Source organism: Gorilla gorilla, chromosome 11 (genome assembly GCF_029281585.2).
Source record: "Gorilla gorilla gorilla isolate KB3781 chromosome 11, NHGRI_mGorGor1-v2.1_pri, whole genome shotgun sequence".
Taxonomy (NCBI): Eukaryota; Metazoa; Chordata; class Mammalia; order Primates; family Hominidae; genus Gorilla; species Gorilla gorilla.
Window position 1 is genome coordinate 126,209,951 of NC_073235.2, and position 7,353 is coordinate 126,217,303.

The following is a 7,353-nucleotide window of genomic DNA, read 5'->3' on the forward strand; positions in this document are numbered from 1 at the left end:
TCATTAATTTATCCAACATACATGTATTGGGTATTTATTACGTCTGTGCAGTCTGTAGTTGCAAAATATAGTCTCAAAAGAGATTTGGGCAGAGTCTGGGACATTTGTCCCACAAGTCCCAATTTTATTTCTGTCCCTATCTCTACCTCTATCTCAATAGATAAATAGATAATATTTAGAACAGCCATATTATGGATTAATTAGATGTTTGTGGGCTGGCCTGGGTACACAATCATTCTTTATGATGGTGATCCTCAATCTCTGCTCCCACATAACTCTGAAGATTCATGAGTGAGTCCTGTCTCAATTACAGTGAAGAGTTGAGGGAGAGAGGAGTTGAATCTATACTCTTCGAATATATTACCAATTTAAAAATTTCTGGTTCAGGTATGGTGGTTCATCCCTGTAATCCCAGCACTTTGAGAGGCCGAGGTGGAAGGTTTGCTTGAGCCTAGGGGTTTGAGACCAGTCTGGGCAACATAGTGAGACCCTGTCTCTACAAAAAAAGGAAAAAGGGGGAAAAATAGAATTTTCCTCATTAATATTTCTTAAATCTTTGCCAACTATTGCTTCTTATCTGCAAGTAAGCCTAACAGATGACAGAAAAATTACCAATGATGAATGAACAAAGAATCTAAGATATAAATGGAAAAACTATTTTCATGGATGTGTGTGCTCTTGGTTATGATTTGACATTATATCCGTAGGCTTAATGCATATTTTTGATTAGTTGAATGTTACTACTTTCTGTGATGAAATTAAATATGTCAGTATTTCATGGTGTTCTGTGAAGAGCACCATGCCATTCATGTGTGCCACCATCTGAATAAATCTGAGAATCTCTTCCGTATAGTACGTTTTCAATAAAATAATAAATATTAATAAATAATAGTTCTGCCATTAATAAATAACTAACTGAAAAATGAACCTTTGGAGGTTAACTAGTTCACAGTAACAAAGCTACATAATACTTGTTTGTGCTTTCTAGTTTCTAGACATTTCACTTGCATTATTGCATTTCAGGGACTACAATCTATCTCCATATTCTGCTTGAGGAAATCAGAATACAGAGAATTTGAGTGGATTTTTCAAGCTCAAACAATTAGTAAGTGCCAGAGGTAGTGTTCAACTTCTCTTCACTTAATGCCAAATCCAGTGTTCATTTCCACAGTTTAAATCATTTTATTTACTATGAAAGAAAAGACCGAACAATATCCAAAGTACTATACAATAATCAAGCCAAGAGAAGAAATAGTAATGCACCAAAATCACGCCCTAAAATCATCAGATCCCTTGAAATATTGGAAGTCACAGATCAGCTTACATTAATTTCAACCTTGTTAACATTTTCTCTAGGAAGGAAGAGATATTAATACCATGAAACAACATACCGAATAATAGAATCTTGAAGGGCTAGTAGAGTCAAAAACCGTTGCAGAGAAGCATTCTATACAACAAAGCAATTTTCACATCTAAAGGAATGATGCAAAGAACATTGCTTTGTTGAATTTTTTAACAGCAAATTCTACCCAACAAATAATTCTGTTCAGCAGGAGTTTTCATTGATTCCTGTTCATATAACAGTCATTCTGCAATGGGAAAATAACTTGATTTTTGTGTGTTTGGGAAAGAAAATCTAGGTTAAAGTTTTTTTTTTTATACTGTCTTAAGTTCATGATCAAGGAGAAATCATTCTAACTCATCTTACATTTTTCCGCCAAAACACAAGCAAGTAATGACCATCTAAAGGGCAACTGGTGAAGAAATTCAAATCTGATCCCCTGCCTTCCCTTCCCATGGGATTCAAAGCACTTCTTTAATTTTTAAAATAATTTTGAGGGAGGGGCAATAAATCTGTTTCAGTTATAGAGCTTGGGCATTTACTTATACGGAAGAGAATACTTAGATAAATCTTGTGGGTTTCTGTGAAGTTCTTTATTTAAAAAAATAAAATCTGTTCCTGTTAAGCCACAGGCTTAGGAAACATTTACCAAGTCAATCAAATGGTCTTCAGAGTGAGAAATATTTGTTCTGTCCCATTTAAAGGTTAGGGTCAAGTAATCATTTTCACTTACTTATTCTAAATGGCAATATTTTAATGTTTGTACCTATTATAAAAGCAATGACATGCTTAAAAATTAAATGATTAGTCCCCAAAGCAGAAAGCAAAAATTCCTCTTTATTAAGAGGCAGGAATATAAAGCAATATTGGCTTCATTTTGGCCTTCTCCCAACTAAGACAGCAAAGAAAAATTTTATCTTTGTTCCAGTATTCATTTACTTCCTATTTCCAATCCTCTTTTCTCTTTTCTTAATAATTATCAATATTAACATTTAGTATAAAGAAAAAAATTGTAATGACTGATTTGGATCAAAGATAATCACTGTTTGACTAGGAAGTAAGACCACATATATCTTTAGATGGTTTTTAGAAAGACCCAAATAGAAAGATCAAAGTTCCCACCACTAGGAAATGGTCATCACAACAATGATGAGTCCACGATGGACTTTAGGAAAGTGGAGATGATAAGAAAACTACCTGGTGATAGCTTTGTTAGCAGGGAATTAGCCCATGGATCCTAAGAAAATGTTTTGAGAGAGGGGGATCGTGGATAGGTGATATCTATTAAAGGATACCATGCAGGGAAGCCAGAAAGTAAGATAACAGAGAGCAAGATTCTGGATGAATGAAGCACGGAGTTTCCCTGCAGGATTTTTAAGTGTCCCTGAAGAATTTAAAAGATGGTCAGTGACTCCAGCATTCCTATTACTGACATCTGATAGCATTGTCCTTTTTTATACACGGTGATTAGGTAACTAGTATCTTTACTAGCAGGAGGACCCCAGGCTATTGTCTAGATTTTGGGAGGGACTTATATTCGCTTGGCTATTGGCCAAATGAAAATACATGTGAAAGATCTTTGTAAACTGAAGAATGCTGTAATATTATCATTATTGGAATGTCAATGTTTTGGGAATCATTGGCACAAGGATTACGTGTAAAGCTTTTTGCTGATACACGGTCCTTGAGCTTCTTGAACTCTTGATAAACTCGTCTCCATCATGTGAAACTCCTGTGCTGTTTCAGGTTCATCAAGAACATTATGCCAACTCAACTAATTCCATTTTGTTAATGTTCCAGTGCAATACCATGGATATTAAGTATTAGATTTCTACATGACTGTTGATGTGGTCCAAAATATTTTCATGAGCAATATAGAGCAGCTTAGATTACTCGATGAATGCTTAACCATTTGGACATTACCGCATGAGTCACCTAACGTATTCGTTTCGGCTTAGAAGTGACTTTCAACTTGCCCACCAACCATAACAAATGTTTATTGAATATCTATGGGTCTGGCACTATATTAAGTGCTGAGGATACAGTGGTAAACAAGCTAGAAATAATCCCTGCCCTCAAGAAACTCAAAAGCTAGTAAACAAAACAGGCAATAATAAGGAAACAAATGGTAGAATTACAAAATTTTTTAATGCTGCTGCAAAAAAATCACACAGGATGATGGAGATGGAGAATAACAGAAAAGGAATATCTAAACTGTCAAAAGATTTATACTTGGCCTTGCCCATTTTTTGTTTGTTTGTTGTTTTATTTTAAATTGCCTCATTGAGATAAAATTCACATACCTTCAAATTCACCCATTTAAAGTGTACAAGTCAACGCTTTTTGATATATTCCCAGGGTAGTAAAACCCCAATATCTAATCTTGAAACATTTTTAACACCCTTGAAAGAAACCCCACACTGATTAGCAGCCACTCCCCATGTCCCCCCAGCTCCCCCAAGAAACCACTAACTTTGTTTCTGTATCCATAGATTTAGCTATTCTGAACATTTCATATAAATGGAATGATATAATATGTGGTCTTTTGTGTCTGGCTTCTTTCATTCAGCACATGGTTTCCAAGGTTCATCTACGTTGTAGCATTTATCAGAATTTCATTGCTTTTAAAAGCTGAATAATATGTCATTAAATGTACATACCACATTATGTTTATCCATTCATCTCTTGATGGGCATTTGGCTTGTTGTTTGGCCATTAAAAATAATGCTGCTCTGAACACAAGTGTACAAATATTTTCATTCTTTTTTGTGGTCAAATAATATTTCATTACGTGAATATAACATTTTATTTATCTATTCATCAGTGGATAAGCACTGGGTTGTTTTCACTTCTTGTCTGTTATGAATAATATTGCTATGAATATTCATGTACACATTGTTGTGTGGACATATGTTTTGTTATTTAGCTTGGATATACACCTAAGAATGAAATTGTTGAATCATATGATATCCCCATGTTTAACATTTTGAGGACCTGCTAAATAGTTTTCCAAAAAAGTTGTAATAATTTATACTCCCACAAGCAATATATGAGGGTTGCAATTTCTCCACATTCTCTCTAATGCTTGATATTGTTTGACTATAACTATCTTAGTGGATGTAAAGTGGTATCTTGTGGTTTTGAGTCACATTTCCCTAAAGGCTAGTGAGCACTTTTCATGTGCTTATTGGCCATTTGCATATCTTCTGTGGAGGAATGGCTATTCAAATGCTTTTCCCATTTTTGAAATTTGGTTATTTGTGTTTTCATTTTTGAGTTCTAAGAGTTCTTTATATACTGTGAATATAAGTCTCTTATATTTCCTTTCCTTCTATACTTGACCTTTCGTTTTCTTGATACTATCATTTACAGCAAAAAAAAAGTGTTAAATTTGAAGTCCAGTGTATCTATTTTCACTTTTTTCACACATGCTTTTGGTGTCATATCTAAGTAACCATTACCCAACCTAAGATCATAAAGATTTAATCCAATGTTTCTCCTTAGACCTTTATAATTTTAAATTTTTTTAATTTTTATTTTATTATCATTATTATTATTTTTTTTTTTGAGACAGTATCTGGCTCTGTCGCGCAGCCTGGAGTACAGTAGCACCATCTTGGCTCATTGCAACCTCCACGTTCTGGCCTCAAGCAATCCTCCCACCTCAGCCTCCTGAGTAGCTGGGACTACCGGTGTGCACCACCACGCCCGGGTAATTTTTGTTTGTTTTTCTGTAGAGACGGGGTTTCACCATGCTGCCCAGGCTGGCCTCAAACTCCTGGGCTCAAGCCGTACACCCGCCATAGCCTCCCAAACTGCTAGGATTACAGGCGTGAGTCATTGCTATAATTTTAAATTTTACATTTAGGGCTGGGCGCAGTGGCTCACGCCTGTAATCCCAGCACTTTGGGAGGCCGAAGTGGGCGGATCAAGAGGTCAGGAGATAGAGACCATCCCGGCTAACACAGTGAAACCCTGTCTCTACTAAAACTACAAAAAATTAGCCGGGCAGGGTGGCACATGCCTGTAGTCCCAGCTACTTGGGAGGCTGAGGCAGGACAATCGCTTGAACCTGGGGCGGAGGTTGCATTGAGCCGAGATCGCGCCACTGCACTGCAGCCTGAGCGACAGAGTAAGACTCGGACTAAAAAAATAAAAAATAAAAAAAATAAAAACAATTTAAAAAATTACATTTAGGTGTAGGACCTGAGGGTTTGTTTTTTTTTTTTTTTTTTTGTAATTTTTGTATGTGCTGTGAGACAGTGGTCCAGCTTTATTTTTTTGTATGTGAATATACATTGGCACCACCACTGCTCATTACAAAGACTGTTCTTTTCCTCTGTTGAATTCTCTTGGCACTCTTGTTGAAAATTGATTGGCCATAAATGTAAAGATTTATTTCTGGACTTCCAATTTTATTACATTAATCTATTAGTCTGTTCTTATCCCAATAACACACTGTCTTGATTACTGCAGGTTTGTAGTACGTTTTTATATCAGGAACTGTGCGTCTTCCAACTTTGTTCTTTTTCAAGACTGTTTTGACTATCCTGGGTTCCTAGCATTTTCAAATAAATTTCAGGATTAGATCGACAAGTTCTGCAAAGAGCTAGATATCATTTTAATAGGGATTTTGTTAAATCTGTGGATCAATTTGGGTCATATTGTCATCTTAATAACATTAAATCTTTTGATTCATGAAAATGAGGTGTCAGAAGACTACATAGAGATATTTAGATATTCTTTTTTCTGTCAACAATATTTTTAATTTTCAGTGTATAAGATTTGCCCTTCTTATAAGCATAAAATCTATCCTTAGTATTTTATTCCTTTCAATGCTGCTGTAAACGAAATTGTTTTCTTCATTTTCAAATTGTTCATTTATATTGTATGGAAATACAATTAATTTTTTTATATTGACTTTGTATCCTGCAACTTTGCTGAACTTGTTTACTACCATCAGTTATTTTTGGTGGCTTCTTTAGGATTTTCTGTATAAAAGATCATATCATCTGTGTTGCCTCATTTTTCATCTTTAATTAGTGGAACAGATATAGAAAGAAAAAGAATTTAAGAAATTATAAGCAAATATTTGAAGTAAATTTATTCTTTGTATCACCAAGGACCAATTTTGTGATTACTAAAAACATACAATTTAAAGAAAAATATATTTGGGTGCAAAGTCAAGAAAAATATTGTAAAAAAGCATAGTTATTCAGCAACAGAGTAGGCTGCCTAGCGAGGTAGTGAACACTCAATAACTAAAGGTGTTCACTCAACAACACAGCTGTTCAGGGTGTGTTATAGAAGGGATTTCAACAACACAGCTGTTCGGGGTGTGTTATAGAAGGGATCTGAGCATCAGGAAATGAACTGGACTGCGTGATTTCTAGTCTCTTCCAATTTTGAATGTATGTTACTAATTCATTATATTTTACTAACTACTTTTATGTAGATATTTAACCACATAAATGCTATGAACAAGGATCAGTAAGATTTCCTATTTAATAATAAAAGCAAGACCACAGTGTGTTTCTGCATACAGTTATGAGTTTTCTTCTGTGGGTACAAAAGTGGTTTCTATTATCAACCCTGCAAGGTCTAGGTTATGTAGCATTTCAGTAGGTCTTAAATTTTCCAGGAGCCATTCATCCCTAGGAAGAATTATTATCAGACATCTAAGGTATATGAATACTAACATTATGCATCTCCTTTCAAAGTGCTTTCGCTCTTAAAATATCTCCATGAGCTTTCAAACAACCCCCACTCTGCAAGGAAACTTAGAGCTCATTGAAGAGATTTATTCCTGCAATCTGGCTATATTTAACATCCATGGTGGAACAGCTGTGGTTCCACGGTGGAAGTAACAGAAATGGACACTTAAGCAAAAGGGAAGTTATTGGAAAGAATTCAGGGCCTCACAAAATTGATGGAAGTAGGAGACCCAGATAGTAAAGGAACATCAGAAGGCTAAGACCCAGAAGCATACAATTGTCTCATACCAAAATGTA